This window comes from Lissotriton vulgaris, chromosome 2_2 (genome assembly GCF_964263255.1).
Source record: "Lissotriton vulgaris chromosome 2_2, aLisVul1.2, whole genome shotgun sequence".
NCBI classification, from domain to species: domain Eukaryota; kingdom Metazoa; phylum Chordata; class Amphibia; order Caudata; family Salamandridae; genus Lissotriton; species Lissotriton vulgaris.
The window spans coordinates 24,933,665-24,950,515 of record NC_141688.1 but is presented as its reverse complement, the minus strand read 5'-3'; the positions used below and the strand labels follow the sequence as shown (position 1 = coordinate 24,950,515).

Below are 16,851 nucleotides of genomic sequence, written 5' to 3'. Positions count from 1 at the left end.
ACATTGACATTGCGTTCCTCACGGAGACCTGGCTCAATGAGCTATCCCCACCATGCTTAAACATGCTTGTACCCCCTGGCTTCTCCCTCATCAACAAAGACAGAAAAGACCAGAGGGGGGAGGGGTAGCTATCATCCATAAAGACAACATGGTCATCACGGAAATAAATTCATATGACTACAACACATTTGAATGTCTCTCAACCAACAGTAAGACCAAAGATAATGGTTCTTTACTTTGTCACCTTATATATCATCCTCCAGGTAAAACCTCCGCATTCGGAGAACACTAATCCGACCTAATAGCTCAAGGTGCACTCGGTGATGCCAATAATCTAATTCTTGGCGACCTGAACCTACGGTGGAATGAGACCAACAACCCGCTAATCCAATCGCTATCCAGTCTCCTCTGTGATAACAATTTAATCCAGTGCTGCACAGAGGAGACGCACTACAAAGGAGCCAACTTGGATACCATCATCGCTCAAAGAAACACAATCACTATCAATCACATACTCCCCGTCGACTGGTCAGACCACCACATGATCCTATTTCATATCAACCAACTAACTCTCTCTCAATCACCTCTACAAGACCCCCCCCCCCCAAATGTATGAGAAACTTCTTCCAGGTTCCCATGGGAGTCCTCGAAGAACAGATAAGTTCACTTCATCCAACACCAATGACCAACTCTCCACTAACGACCTCACTGATTGTTACAATGCAAAGCTAGTGTCCATGCTTGACAAAATAGATCCTCTAAAGCTCAAAAAGAGCAGAGCCATCCCATCCAGATCATGGTTCAACTCCGACCTCAACTCCGAAAGGAGAAAACGAAGAGCCAAAAAAAGAAAGTGGAGAAATAATCTTACCTCCATCCTCCGCGATCAACTCAAATCAGCCCGTAGGAAGTACAACAACCACATCAAAAAAAAAGAAATCCAGCTTTTTCCGCTTGGCGCTGGACAGTGCCAAAAACAGACCCCAGGAGCTCGATAGCATCATCAGACAACAAACCTCCAAGCCCATGTCCTCCTCTGTACAGACGTCCAAAGAACTATGCAATAACTTTGCCAACTTCTTCAACGATAAGATCACAAAAATCGAACTCTCACTGGACGTCAACAACACGCACCTCACGAAGAGCATTGTGGCTGTGTCGCTTGATCTTTCTCCTGGTTCCTCTCCCAATTCCTGGCTTAGTTTCCGTCCAATTCAAGAAACTGAGATAATCACGTTGACCTCCACCTCCAAACCCTCAGCTCATGTCCTAGACCCCATTTCTCCCCTACTGACCAAACAAATGAAGCACGCCTTAGCTCTGCATCGTAGCACGATCATAAATAGCTCCCTGAAAAACTGAGTGGTTCCAGACTGCCTTAAAATGGGTGAAGTTACCCCCCTGTTGACAAAACCAGGCCTAGAGGCGACAGATCAGAACAATTTTAGACCGGTGTCGAACCTCCCCCTTCTCTCAAAAACACTAGAAAGATGCGTACTACATCAACTAACCAAGCACCTGGACAACATCAACCTCCTGGAACCCCACCAGTCTGGCTTCAGAAAAGGCTGTAGCACAGAAAACGCGATTCTCAACATCATCAACGATATACATGGATCACTAGACTGTGACCAATGCTGCCTCCTCATTCTCCTTGACCTCTCGGCAGCATTCGATACTGTTGATCACAAACTCCTCATAAGGGCTCTCAAAGAAAGAGCTGGTCTTGGCGAGGTAGTATTCAAATGGTTCTCCTCCTTTCTTCACAATCGCAAACAAAAAGTAAAAATTAAAAACTTCACTTACGACCTCTAGCAAGTCAACAAAGGCGTCCCTCAAGGCTCGGTGCTTTCACCGGAACTCTTTATCATCTACATGGAACCTCTCTCCAAACTACTCAGAAAAGCCAACATCCGCTTCCATATCTACGCTGATGATACTCAGATCTATCTGGAAACTACATCTCTCAAAGACATACAAAGACTTAACAATGTCCTGAAATACGTCCAACACTGGTTGACCAGCAACCACCTGAAACTAAATCCTGATAAAACTGAGACACTCCTCATCTCGAATAAGGAAGATAACCCCCAAATTGCCGAATGGTTAAAGGCCATCGATGCGCTCAACGGGAATCTCACCCTAGTAGACTCTGTCAAATCCCAACTCAGACTACTGAACAAAATAAAACCCTACATTCCGCCCAATGATCTCAAACAGGTCACCCAATCTCTGGTACTGTCAAGAATGGACTATGGGAACGCAGTCCTCTCAGGAATTCCAAAATCACATCTGGCTCCCATTAAAAAACAACGTTGCATGTGGCTGCCAGAATGATCACCGGTATCAAGAAATTCGATCATATCTCCCCTGCACTCAAGGAACTTAAGTGGCTTCCAGTCGAAATGCGGATTAGCTTCAGAACAGCCTGCCTCACCCATAAAGCCCTTCACATCGGCAAACCGGAGTACCTGGCGAAAAAACTCATAAAAGCCGGCCAGTCCAGGAACCTGAGAAGTTCAAACTCCCTCCTACTCATCCCACCTAAAACTAGAAGAAAAGAAAAGATCCTTCACCGGAAGCGCTCCCAAAATTTGGAACTCCATTCCCCCTCACATCAGAACCAATCCGTGCTTTGTAGAATTCAAAAGCCAACTCAAAACCATGTTCTTCAAACGCTCCCTAGGAAGTGGATAGCATGGGGCAGTTAGAAAACATCAAGCTCTGCTCCAGCTCTAAGACTCTTAAGAACCCTGAAGGCAAAATAATGTCCTGCACTTCAATGTGATGCTCTTTATTTTTGCGCTCTTCTGTTGATATGTCGCTCTTCTCTTTTGTATCTGATGATTATCTGTTATGTACCTACTGTAAAACGCTCCAAGACCCCTGGGTCTGGCCAGCACTATAGAAAACGTCTTAAATGAAAAAAAATAAAGTGAAGCCAGGGATGTATACAAAACTGCTTACATCCCCCATGAGACCCTACACACATCCACTCCCCGTTATCTGGCAGACAAACGCAAGCTTTCTGGCAGTTCTAGACCATCATGAAACGCTGACGCATTGCGGCTAGAAACATCGAATTAAAAATATGCAACGACTCCTGGCACAATCCTTTTCGGGTAGCACAACCAGAACTTGAAACTTGTTACCTCCAAACATATACACTACCCACTTCGCTGGTGACCTTCAAAATGGGAGCGAAAGCCCTCCTTCGACGACACTTTAGCTAAGACACTGCAGCCAAGATCTTCCATTGAGAACATCTTCACTCACCTTCTAAACGATATTTAGTTAAGCCATTGCAGCTAATCGTCTCCATTGAAAACATGTTTTCTCACCTTCTGGCACAGAACTACACTTCATCAGGTGCTTACAGTTTTTTCACTACTGTATATACCTACCGATAACTTTTCTCCTTTTCTACAATGAGCTAGCATTTTATATTTTCTAGAACCTGTGCAACCATATTTGTTAACTCTTGAATCCTCTGTAACTATCCATGAAACAAAGCAAATGGAGGTCCGCTGCACTCCAGGTGTAGAAAATGGTAGATTCAAGTAGCTCAGTAATACTGTGTGAGGGTGCTCAGGGCGTTCACCTCCTGTCCACGCGGTGCTAAAGTAGTATACCAGCCAGACAACCTTACAGGTGTAAGGTGGAAACCTTAAGCACACCTGAGTGCCAAAGCACTTAAACTGTAGATAATACACGTAGTCTAGAAGGTATATGCACAAAGTTTTATTCACTTTGGATGTAGATTAAATGTTCATCTGTGAATATGCTTCAAATTTCTGTATAACACTTTGTTAAAGTCTATAGTGACCAATGAAATGTTCAGGTCTGTTAGCATTATGATAAATGTGTCTTCGTGAAATCAATAATTCAAACAATTCAAAAATATCCCGATGCATTTCGAGCCAGCTGGGGCTCTTCTTCAGGGGGTCTGTGATCTGAAACAGTGAATTACAAAGAGTCGGTATGGAGCAATAATACGGGGCCCGAAATGTAAAAAATAACACTGGTGTTGCGATAGCATACTGATCCTAAGCTAAGAAGGGTGCTACGTGAAGGATATCCCAAGGGAAGTGCTTCGGGAGCGTGGTCTAGTTGGAGAAAAATAGAACGTGCTTGGTGCTGGCTCTGAAAGCTGAATAAAATGAAAAGGAAGTGCTCAGTGAGATTTACATGCAGGCGAAAATGGTGCACCGACATGGGCGAAGATAGAAAAAGCGTGAAAGGAACAGAACCTTAAGGTGGCGGGTATCTCGAAGTAAAAACGGGTGATGAAGTACATCCAAAAGAAGTAGGGAAATAACCGCTTACCAGAGAAAGTGTGGACAGAAACACCATCTTCGTAGGGCAGCAGGACACCACCGTAGGACGCCGGGAAGTGAAAGTACGCCCTCCAAGTGCACATGCGTGTAGAAAGGCCAATAGGAGCTCAAATGTGCTAGTGCGATCAATCGAAATAAACAAAGGATGGAACAATATACTGCAGGCAGGGGCGGCTCTAGGCTCATGGTGGCCCTGGGCAAGGAGCGTAGGTAGGGGCCCCGGAACAGGGGATCCGGGCGGGGTGGAGCGCGGAGGCCAGTAAAGAGGGGGGGGGGGGGTCAGGGTGTTTAGAAGTGGAACAGAGCCATAGGCCGCCAAATCCCTGCCAGGGGCCGCCACGAAAATATGTATCCATCCGCAGAGGATTATTATATTAAGGATATATATTGGTGTTGTGGCCCCTGGGGTTTGGTGGCCCTGTGCAGGTGCACAGCTTGCACATGCCTAAGGCCGGCCCTGCTGCAGGAGTGGTGAATTCGTGACAAACGGTGCAATAAAGATATGGAGACAAGTGGAAAATAAAGGAAGGAAAAAACGTAGCAAATATAAAGGAATGGCCATGCGGCGCAGGTCAAATAAAGCATATAACAGGCACATGAGGAAAAGTGAGATAAAGGAGGGAACGTGAAGTGAAGACAAGTGGAAATTAAAGAGAGTAGGTAAGAAGTGAAACTGAAGGTTGTGAGTGAATTCGGGGGAACAGTAGGAAGGGAAAAACCGGTTAATAACACCTTCAATGCAACAGCAATTCATCCCGGATGCTGCACTTCCTTGAATTCCATTGTTCATGACGAGCTCAGCTCGTCATGAGCACACGAGCAGTGTACTGCATGACGAGCTGAGCTCGTCATGAGCTTGGAAGGTGATAATAGAGTGAGGATACAATGGAAAGTGCGGGGGCAAGGACCAAATGGATAGGACATAAAGATTAAGCGCGGGTACAAGGAGAATAACACGATAGTGGTGAAAATGGCTGGTGAAAAAGAACCTAGGGGTGAATAGAGGAAAGATAAGAACACACAGGATACAGAGAGGTCATAAGGTAAAATGAAAAGACTGGGACCAAAAAGAATAGAGCATAAAGACTAAACGCAGGTTCAAGGAGAATAACTTTGTAATTCACTGTTTCAGATCACGGACCCCCTGAAGAAGAGCCCCAGCTGGCTCGAAATGCATCAGGGATATTTTTGAATTGTTTGAATTATTGATTTCACGAAGACACATTTATCATAATGCTAACGAACCTGAACATTTCATTTGGTCACTATAGACTATCCATCAAACAACATATGTCTACTGTAAAGCACTCTGGTACCTTTTGGGTAATGTTCGCATTGTTGTAAAATGCATGAATACATAAAATATTCAAACTCCTGTGTGTGAACCCTCCCTTTCTTTTAATTGCCCTGCTGAAGCCTGTGATGCACACTTCTAACAGATCCGAGGACACTGTATCCAATTAAGATCACCAATGAAGGGATATCCCTTAGGGATCCCCCACTAATATGTACCTGTGGGCCACATCTGTGACTAGGAAGCAATCCCAGGTGCACAAGCATGTAGCACATATTACAGATGTTCCCTCAACCAAAGTACAAAGAACACATTGCAGAACCACCACAGCCAGGCCTAAAATCTTCTGTTGCACAGTCCAGCAGCAGCTGCATTGACAAAGAGAAGGACCTTCAAGTGCGCGTTCTTTGAAGGTTCAGCTTAACCCCTTCACTGCGGCGGCTATTCCGCCGCAGTGCTAAGGGGGCGGGGCGGCCGCATGCTGGTGACGGAACCGCTCCGTCACCAGCGTCGGTGGTGCTGTGCTTATGACGGAGCGGTTCCGTCATGGCCCACCCCGCTCAATGGAACGCTCAGCGCAGGCGCGGAATTCGCGCCGCGCAGGCGCTCCGAGCGGGCCATGACGGAACCGCTCCGTCATCAGCACAGCGCCACCGCAGCTGATGACGGAGCGGTTCCGTCATCAGCAGACAAGGGGTTAATCACAAAATCCAGCAGGAGGAGAAGGTTGGGTGGACTCCAAAGATTGACAAAAATAACCCATACTGGAAAGTCTAGGGAGGTTTTATTGTTGATGACTCACAAATACTCCCAACGTTAGCCCATACGATTTTCATGCCTATCCAACTCATTGAATTCCACTAGTGAAATTAACCCTTTCGATGCTGATGACGAGCTCAACTCGTCATCACCCACGGGTGTCGTGTGCTGATGACGAGCTGAGCTCGTCATGACAACAGCAAAATGGTAATTTGCAGCACAGCGCAAAAATCACTGCAGCAGCGATGCGGTTAAATACATTGAGTCTTAATGTACAGAAGGTAACCATGTGTGAAAGGAGGCAGCACACAAATATGATGGGTGATGCTGAATGCTGCCACAAGGACATTTAGAGGATGGAGCATGCAGTAGGCATGGGACACAAGGTTTAAGAGTAATTACCTCATTGATGGGTCCAAAAACAAATGTATTAGTTTGTTATTTGTTGATGGGCATTGTACAGTATCACATGTAACTCACTGACAATTCTGGGCACTCGCTAGAGTGACAGCCTAAATATGAACTGGTCCACTCCTCATCTAGGTGCCGTGTCATGAGAAGTAGTCAATGGAAAGGTAAACTGAACAACTTCGTTTTCAGCATTATCCTCTATTTGAAAATAGTTTTTTTGAACTACCTAGAGTTTCTAGTGCTTTAGAGTCAGGCACCCTGAACCTCTTAATGATTTCCTTTAGAAAACCTTTTGTATCCTAAACAGTCATTAGTCAATCAATAAGAAAAACTGGCGCTCAAATCCTTAATTGATGTAATGGGGTGCTGCAGCCCAGTGGTCCTGGTGCATGACATATCCACTTAAAGCTATGGGAGTCACTTTGGGATTAACATACTATGATCCTGTATCTCAACATTCAGGTTTATTCTGCTGTCTAGTTCTGCACTCATTGCAGTCTGTTATCCAGATTTTGGGGAGCCTGGTGTAAACCACTCATTAGTATCTAGACAAGATATGAGCTTGAGCCATCTTTGTGTGGGATGAACAGGAACTCCCTTTTGAAGAATAAAGATTTAACTACATGCTTGCTCAGGAAGGGGAAGCTTTCCATGCAGTCGAGGATGTGGTCAAGGACCTCTGAAATGCTTGCTTGAATGTTAACGCTATTTTCTGAGTGCTTAAAGTAAATACAAAGGATCAAATCCACTCTATGGTCGGTCCTAACACATTTGCCAATCCTTCAAGCCTTTTTATCAGTATGACCCACTGTGCTCATAATCAATGAGATTCTATAAATTTTTAGTTTTTAGTTTCATATAAATATATGGTGAGATACGATTGTGGTGAGTTTTGCTGATCCTTGTGTTGACAAGGAGAAGCACTATGTGTTTTTGAAATACCCCTCACACACTACGAATCCCATAGAGTCATGCTTCATCATGGGGGTCTTCCCGCCCCTCTACGGGATCGGGGCATGCTTCTACCTACGAAATACGCGGGAGCACTTGTTGTTGTGGAGTCAGGCTATGTGTGTTTTGAAAAGATGTGAGTGGTAGGGGGTGAAGATATGTGAAAGATTAAGGTGTTAAAAATTCCCTGGCTAGTAGAAAAAAACAATGTATTCACTTCTCTAGCTGAGAATGTTAAAATGGGGTTGTGGTAGGGGTATCCACTATGCCCTACTTGGTCAACATGTTTCGTAAGCAGTCCCCACTGCTTTACTCATCTGGTCCTATTTTGATCCCTACTACACTCAAAAAAATATAATACATTTATATGTCATATACCTACTTTCCTAAAACAGACTAGCAAAAATCGGCTAGTCTGTTTATTCCGGGGCTTGATTGAGCCCTTAAGAAAAATAACCAAATTGGTCTCTAAAAAAAGGGAAAAGAAACAAAGAATCAACTAGCATTGTGATATAATTTGTAACACCTCACCATCACATGGAATAATGTTTTTACATTAGAAAATGTGATATATGAGTGATGTGGGATTTTGAAAAAAATAACAGCGAAATGACCTCAAATCATGACGATATTCGCCAGTTAAACACAAGGCCCAGCTGAGTCAATTATGTTGTTTCAATGTGAGAACCTCCATGCTAAAATGTGGCAGAGTGGGTAAATGCGACCTGGCAAATTGTGACAGATGGTCCAGAGACTCCTTAAATTGTCAAGGATCTGGGCTAGTATTCTGCAAGAGACAAGACATAGCCCTCATACTTAACTACATTGCAGAGCACACAATGCAGGATGAAGAAGCACCAGCAGTTTCAGGGAATAAAACGTCTTCTATTGCCAACGTAAGAACTGAATCGTTATTTGATATCAGACTTACTACAAAAGAGAATATTGCCTGATTAATATATGCAATTAAGTTCGACTCTTCGTACAAGTATCAACACAAGGAGCATGTTTTGCAATCAACAAATAGTTTATCATTTCCCGCTCCCTTCAGAGTGTGCTCTAAGCGACCGAGGCATGGTGATGTGCTTGGTGACCATGTTCAGTAGCCGTCTCTGGTGTATCTCTTACATTAACACTCCACCAGTGATAGCATTCATGAATAAAGAGTATGGAATAATAGCCAGGTATGAATGATGAGGAATGATCTTGGGTATACAGACTGCTGTGCAGTGTGTCTCGTGCCTAATGGTATGGCTAGCCAACTTTGGCACAGCATAAATGGATTTATCTACACACAAACATGTCTGAGCAGGACCAGTCTCTTCCGGAGTAATAGCTATAAAGAGAAAATCAAATCTGAATGGTGTGACTTCAGTAACTGGAAACAGTCTTGGATGGTAGCGGATCCCAAATGCTTTAATTAGTTATCCAGTCCCACTATGAAATATATGTTCTAAATGAATGCAGTTTTTAGCCTGGCAGTCTGCTCTCTAATAGGGCTTTATGAACAGTGGCACAGTTGTCGTTCCTCTGTGAGTCCTACTCTTTATCAAACATTCAAATTTAAGAAATGCTTCATTTGATCCATCTAGATAGGATGACTAATTCCCGATTGTAGTATGTCCTAATTCTGGGCTTCTCAATAACGTGTTGTCCCTATTATTATGTGGTGAAAGAAAGGTTTACTGTTGACAGTGGACAGCACATGATAGTAGGCTGGCTAGGTCTGTAAGGAAATTGTGACGTAGACTAGCTGCGAGTAATGAAGGTCTTTGACTTACACGCAAAAGGGGTTCACAGTGACAAGGAAGCTAAGAAGTGTTTCAGCCCCCTTAGCCACGCCCCTCATAGATGGTAGGGGCTTGAAGGATACAGTCCTGAGTGAAGAAACCAAGTAACAGATTGTTTCTCTCTATAGGACCTCTCCAAAACGGACCAAAGGCCCTATCAGATGGACTTGCTCATGATAAACGTGGATGAGGTTGGTAAATGTCCATCACTTGGTGTTGTACTACCTACAGGAAGCTGATTTTGGATGTATCATCAGAAATGTAAGATACCACATGACCTTGAGATCTATTGAGTCTCTGAATCCATTCTGGCTCCAATAGTCAAGTACTCATTGTATGACTGGACACAATAATACGAATTGCACACTATAAGTGTGGGGAATTCCATATGTCGTAATGCCAGAAATAAAACTTTCAGTTCAGCAAGTTGTGCCGTACAATCCCCCAAGGACTATGTGTGTGTTCTTAAAGGTTGGAAAACTCTGTCCTTCATTCTATCCTTTAATGCGTCGCAGACGGCCGAATATAGATGTTTTGTTCCAATGGCAGGCTGGGCAGAACCATCAGTATAAACTATTAAGTTGTACTGTTCTAGAGGCATTCTTTTGTTGGGCAGAGGGTATTCTTGTTCATATTGTAGGTAAGCAGCGAAGAGTCAAATATGTACTCTACATCTGTTGCCGTTAGTGAGTTGGCCCATTGCATCCATATAAGATGTAGGGCTTTTGCTTTCGGGATGCTGACCTTTGTGATATCCTCTATGGCTGGAATAGGAGTCACAACAATTATGTGTTTCCCTGGAGCCAATGATCTTTCACTACAGTGGTCTGTACAGCATTCAGGATTTTTTCTGTTGATGTAAAATGCATTTGCGCAGTGGAATATAATGAGATTTATATGCAATTGATACAATGTCACAATAGTTGAATGTGAAAGATGTATATCCAGTGGTACCTGCAATTATGTGGATTACCAAATCAGTTGAGTTTACACATGTGTAAGTGTTTTGAAGTTAGCATGTCAGTCTGTACTGCATGCAACATCTGTCTATGTACTGGTGACTAATGTGTGCTTGAAAAGGCTGGACTAATGAGGTCATAAAACGGTTTTACACATTGTGCATAATCTGGTATTTTCTGCCAAAATTTAGAAAACCCAATAATTATTGGAGCCTCTATAATGTGTTTGGCATTAGTAAGAGTGCACACTTCTCTAGGAAGCGTGTTGCTAAGAGTTTGCCTTCATTTGATAACACGTATCCCAAGAACAGGACACTGAGAATGGCAGATTTAGATTTTTTTAATTGAATTTGTAGTCAATGTGAGCAAATCCTAGAATTATGCAATCTACTCGTCCAGGCAAGTGCGTATTTTTTTTAGTTTTAAAGACCTTTATTGTAGGCAAGTACTATTGAACATGGTATGGTCCCTACAACCCTGTTCGGGCCGGAAGTGTAGAAAAAGACAGGTATAGCAGTATTACCAATGTATAAGTACACAGCAAGCCGCCTACAACAACTTTGGGCCGGCCACGTCAAGTTAAACATTGCACCAGAGACTGATTGAGGTGTGAAGAAGCCCACTAGCCGTAAGTGGTGCAAAATAGTCTAGTGTAAACAGGTGCCAACTAATATAATAACCCAAGGCCCATAATGAAGACAACTAATGTATGGGATCAGGGTGTGTGTGCATTGTCCCTCAGGGACAGCAATCGCCAGGCAACCCATATAAGCTCTAAGTCCCCGCTGCGACCAACGATCTATGTGTATGTGCACACAGGGAAGAAAGCAGCCAGGTCAGCTTTAGTAAAAGGAAGAGAACAATAATGTTATGTTATGCAGGTTTATATAGCGCACAGCTGCCCCATCAAAGGGGCGCCCAAGCGCTGATAGCAGAAAACTGAAGAATTTTAGACAACACAAGCGGCCTACAATGGAGGGAAGAGGGAAGTTTTGATTGCCTTACGGAATGCCAAGTAATTTTTTAAGCTGCAAATGCCGATGGGGAGAGATTTAAAATTTTGAAAGACCTTAAATTCTATACGTTTGGCCACAGGCAACCAATGTAACCGATGGACTGCAATGGTGGTAGGGCATGTCCTGTGCAAACACAATAAAGTACTCGCCGCAGCGTTTTGGCCCCTTTGTAGTCTTGCAATTTCCGCCTTGTTGGATCCCAAATATAGCGAATTGGTATAATCCAATCTAGACAGGATGGAAGCCTGGACAATACCAGGTCTAATAGATGGTTCGAAAAACCCTAGCAACGGTTTGAGCCCCCATAGGATGCCAAAGCAAGTTCCAGCTACTTTCTTTGTTTGAGTTCGAAAGCTAAGGGCAGAGTCAACCCACACTCTCAGATTTTTTACCACCTGTTTGGGGGCGGGTGCACAGCCCAAGGTGACAGGCCACCAGTGCTCGCTCCACAACTCAGTGTCCCTCCCAACCAACAGTACTTTAGACTAGTTGGCATTGAGCTGAAGACAGTTGGCAGTCATCCACTCTGAGATAACCTCTAGATCTCTCCGAAACTTACATGCCTCCTGCACGGAGTCATCCGAGAGTGCCACTACCAACTGTGTGTCGTGCGCATATGACACTGCTGTGAGCCCTCTGCTCTTGGCCAACACTGCTAAAGGTTAAACATATAGATTAAACAGTGTTGGACTCAAGGCAGAGCCCTGTGGTACCCCATATTTGATGGTATGAATCTTGGAGGCAAATGGGGAGGCTGCAACCTGGAAGGTCCTTTACGCCAAAAAAGAGGCAACCACTCCAGGGCAGAATCCACGATGCCTGCCTCCTCCAACCTCTGGAGCATGATCTGGTGGGAGACAGTGTCAAATGCGGCACTGAGATCTACAAAATCAGTGCTGATGTGCGACCCTCGTCTAGAACCCCTTTCAGATGCTCGGGCAGACTCCATACTGTGACCCGGCCAGATACCATTCTGAGAGGGGTCCAATATGTTGTTCTCCTCCAGATAACCCACCAGCAGGGAGTTGATGTAGGCCTCCAAAATCTTGGAGAACCAGGGCAGGAGAGGGATGGGTCGAACGTTCTCTAATTTTGTAGTGTCAAGGTTGGGCTTTTTTAACAAAGGGACCACCCTAGCTTGCTTTCAGGATGTATGCACAATGGATGTAGAAAGTAACAATAACCGTACAGGTCGTGACATGCCATGCGACGTTTGGGCGTCTCGCGAGGTTCGAACAGAAGGCGGGGTGGTGGTGAGGGAGGAAGCAGCAATCAATCCCAATGTGTCCGATCCACCACCAGGCTAGGGAATAATCATCTTTCAATCACTTGGGAAGAGTTGCAGGGCCCTTAGCTTTGGGAGGCTAAAGCAAGCAAATTAGATGTGCATGAGATAAGATAGCAAGGGCTGCCAAACGCGTTGGAATGTCTTTTCAGTGATCGCGATGTTAGGAGAGAGCCTCTCCATAGCCAGTGTATGCCACATTCGGACGAACCACTGAGCTATGGATGGGGCCGTGGTCTGTTTCCATGTGCACGCTATGAGCTGTCAGGCTGCCAGTAGTAAAGTGCTTATGAGGGCCCAGTCCGCCCAGTTATTGCCGCTAGATTAGAGGGGCGTATGACCAGTATCACCACATGTTGCAGCGACGGGATTGGGTATCCTACCACGCCCTTAATAAGGCCCAGGAGTGCCTTCCAAAAAAGTAGCTATCACGTGAGAGGACCACCATATATGGTAGAGAGTGCCTTCCACCAACTCGCATCTCCAACAGAGGTTGGATACTGAGCGGTACATGGAGGCCAGTCGGGAGGGCGTATAGTCCTTTTCAGCCGTCACCCATGTTGCATCACCCGTTTGGATCTTAGCAATATGGGCCTTCGCCTGACACTGCCGCAATTTACTAGCCAGGAGCCTGCCCACTTTATCACCCCCTTCATAGTACTTTTGCCGCAGGGATAGTAAGGCCCGTTCTGCCCTGACCACGCGATGTGCACGCAGCTGGCCCTATCAGCACGCTCTAATAGTTTAACCTCCGCAGTGAGTTTAGATTCTATGAGCTTCGCCTCACGCCCTCTAGTAATGGCATTGGATGTGATGATACCCCGGACAGTTGCTTTGAACCCATCCCACAAGGTGTGCAAGGAGACCTCAGGGGAAACAATAAGTTGAACATATTCCATAATCCCCTTCCGGATCTCCTCCACATCTACCGGGTCTCTTAACAGATGGGGGGCGAAGCGCCAGCGGGGCTGGCCGGCCAAGTGCGTGTAACGGTCCTCCCATGTGAGCTCCAGGTGCGCATGATCAGAAATAGAGATGTCAGAAAGCTTCGCAGTGTGTAAGCATGTGAGAAGGGAGGGCGTGACAAAAGCACAATCAATGTGCGAGTAGGAAGTGTGTATATGTGAGTAATGGGAGTAGTCCCGAACGTCGGGATGTTTATACTGCCAGACGTCCACCAGGCCCCAGCTCTCGAAAATCCCTCTTAAGATGTGCCGACATTGTCCCCACATTTTGATATGTTGCATTACTCCAATCCAAGGCGGGATCCCAAGCTAGGCTGAAGTCCCCACATACCACCACATCACCATCTACCCCTTTAAGTTGTTCAGAGAGTATGCGCCGGATGTAGGTGTTTGGGAGGCATTAGGGCCGTAAATATTAAGGAGCGTCTACTGCTGCCATCCCTGCATGAGCTGTAGTCTCAGGTCGCAGCCCTCCCCCTCCCGGGTTACATTCGAGACAGAAGTGCAATAGCCGGTCTTGTAAAGGACTCCCCACCCTCAAAGTCTTGGAGCCCACATATGCCCAATATCAGAGGGGGTACTTCGGATGCACCATGCAGTGCACGTCTGCCTTCATCAGGTGGGTCTCCTGCAACAGCACAACGTCAGGGTCGTGGTGCAAAATGCATCGACATATTTGCTTACGCTTGTTCAGGGAGTTCAAGCCTCGGACATTTAGTGAGAGCAATTTGGTGCCTCCTCGAGGCAGGGAGTGATCCTGGGGTGCAACCTCGTCCGTCATAGAGGGATGAATTGTGCTAAGGCATTAGGTACAGCCTTGCAAGAAACAGACCACGTCCCCTCCCCAAGTGCCCGCCCCGCCTCTCCAGTGGTATGTGTATTCCCTCCCGTTGTACTGTCCCCGATGCAGGCCACCCACCCAAAGGAAGCGGAGCGCCAGCGACCCCTTGATTCCCCTACCCGCTCACACCCACATGTGCCTCAGTAGCAGAGTAACAAGTGGCATCACAGTCGACATGTACAGATAGCAAAAAGAACATAATCAACAATGGGCCAACTGAACCCAACAAGTCCCTTTCCGGATGTGGAGACCGGCACTGAGGTACTCGGGTCCCGCTAGAGGAGTCACCCTCCATAGGAGTAGGGTTGGAGAGGCGGGCCATACAGAACACAGGTAGAGTAGCGCAGAACTGTCAGGGTAGGCCGCGCATATCCTAGGGAACCACAAGTTAGCCTTCCAGAAGGAGCGGGTAGGAGGGCCATTGACTCTAGCCCCCCCCCCCGGAGCCCAGAGGTGTGTACACTAGACAGCGAAGCTGTGTCAGGGTGCTGCAAGCATACATCATAGATTGCAAGTAGTCACCTCAGAGAGTCACAGCCGTTGGGCGTGTCACATCATTATAGAGAACCAGTAGTGGAGCGCGTAGGGGAGAGGCCCCTGCTAAGGCTACACTAGTTGGCTATAACATCCTTTCTTGCCTCCTAGGATGAGAGGCCAGTGTGTTGTTTGTTTGAGCGTCGCAGAGGAACAGTGGCCCACCAGGGCTTGAGATCACGGGTCGTGGGAGAAGGGCTGCCTGTCCTCGGATGGTCATCCGGTATATGCAGCAGAGCCATGGCCTCTGCCAACAAGTGCAGTGAGCGGGGCTTGCCCTCCTACTGGAACAGGAGCGCGAAGGGTTGGCCCCACTAGTGGCGGACGTCCTGCAGCAGGAGTTTGTCCGTCACAGGCTTAAAGTCGTGCCGCTTATGGAGGGTGACGGATGATGGGTCCTGATAGAGATGGATTACGTGACCCTGGAATTTGATCGCTGCCTTGTTGCGCGCCACCTGCATGATCGCCTTCTTCTGTGTGTAGAAGTGCACCCTGGTGAGTATATCCGGGCCACTATCCTTGCGGGGCACCCCTCCGCGAACTCTATTGGCTCGATCCAGGGCAGGTGGAGAAGCATCGTTGTCCCTGCCTATAGGAGCTCAGCAGTGAACGCTATGATGTATGCGCCTTCAGCACCAGTCGGCACCCCCGTATGTGTATGTTGTTGCGGCAGCTCCTATTTTCAAGGTCCTTCTGCTTAGTCTGAAGTTCAATGTGATGGTCTTCCAGGGTACTGATGCGCCGCAGTACCATCTCGTGGTGTTCAGACCGAGCATCCAGCATCCACCATCCGCTCCAGATCATTGACCCGGTCGCCAACCTAAGTCACTTCTTTTTGGACATCATGGAGACAGGACCAAAATTCTTCTTTGAGAGAAGAGAGATCGGTGCGTATCTCCTGCAAGTATCGGTCCATATAGCCTTGCGTGACTGGGGCTAAGGCCCCTCCATCCACCTGGGCAGGTGCCGGGGTCGTGGACTGCATCGCCGCGTCTGGCTGGGCGATCTTGCTCCACAGAGTTGTCACCGGGGTCTCCTTACGGGCCTGGGAGCATGGCATAGCTAGGATCCATAGAAGGTAAAACCGCGCTGTCTTGTTCAGGGGGCCACTGCGGTTATGTAGCTCGGAAGTTCTACGCACTATGTGTGGGTGTTAGGCTCAGCACGTCCCATGCCGTGCGCTCAAGCGCTTCTCTCTGCGCGGGATCACCTGACCACGACCATCTAGTGCACTGCCACAGCATGGGGGGAAACTTGCATTCAGGGTCCACCACCCAGATGGCGCCTGCAGTCAAAGGGGGGAAATCATCGCCGTCAAGGCCTGTGTAGCCGATCCTCGCCCAGCTCTGGCACCAGGGGGTGCACAACAACAAATGTTCTACTCCCCCCGACATGCTAAATCAAATAGGTCACTGATCCTGGCCTGGGCAGCAGGATCGCAAGGGGAACCCCCAAAAGCGTCCGCCCCCAACCCTCTCCGCGGCTATGCAAGGCTCACAAGCTGGCACATAGGCGACAGGCAATGGGCAGCAGAGAGCACAGAGGGCCCGCAGACGTCTGCCGACCGCCAAGAGTCTCCAGGGGAGGGCAGCACACCTCAGGTCCCAGCCCCAGAACAGTCCCCCGCTACACCAGTGCGGGCAAAGACAAGCGGGTTTTTGAGATGCCGGGGATAGGCGCCAGCACCCCTGATTAACAGTCTTGGAAGG

The 16,851-nt window shown here is 46.9% G+C and overlaps 1 protein-coding gene across 1 annotated transcript in view; it reads right to left on the bottom strand.

Annotated features, from left to right (window-relative positions):
- TRIP4 (thyroid hormone receptor interactor 4) overlaps window positions 1-16,851 on the bottom strand; it is a 560,825-nt gene that overhangs the window by 220,980 nt on the left and 322,994 nt on the right. The window lies entirely within an intron of this gene.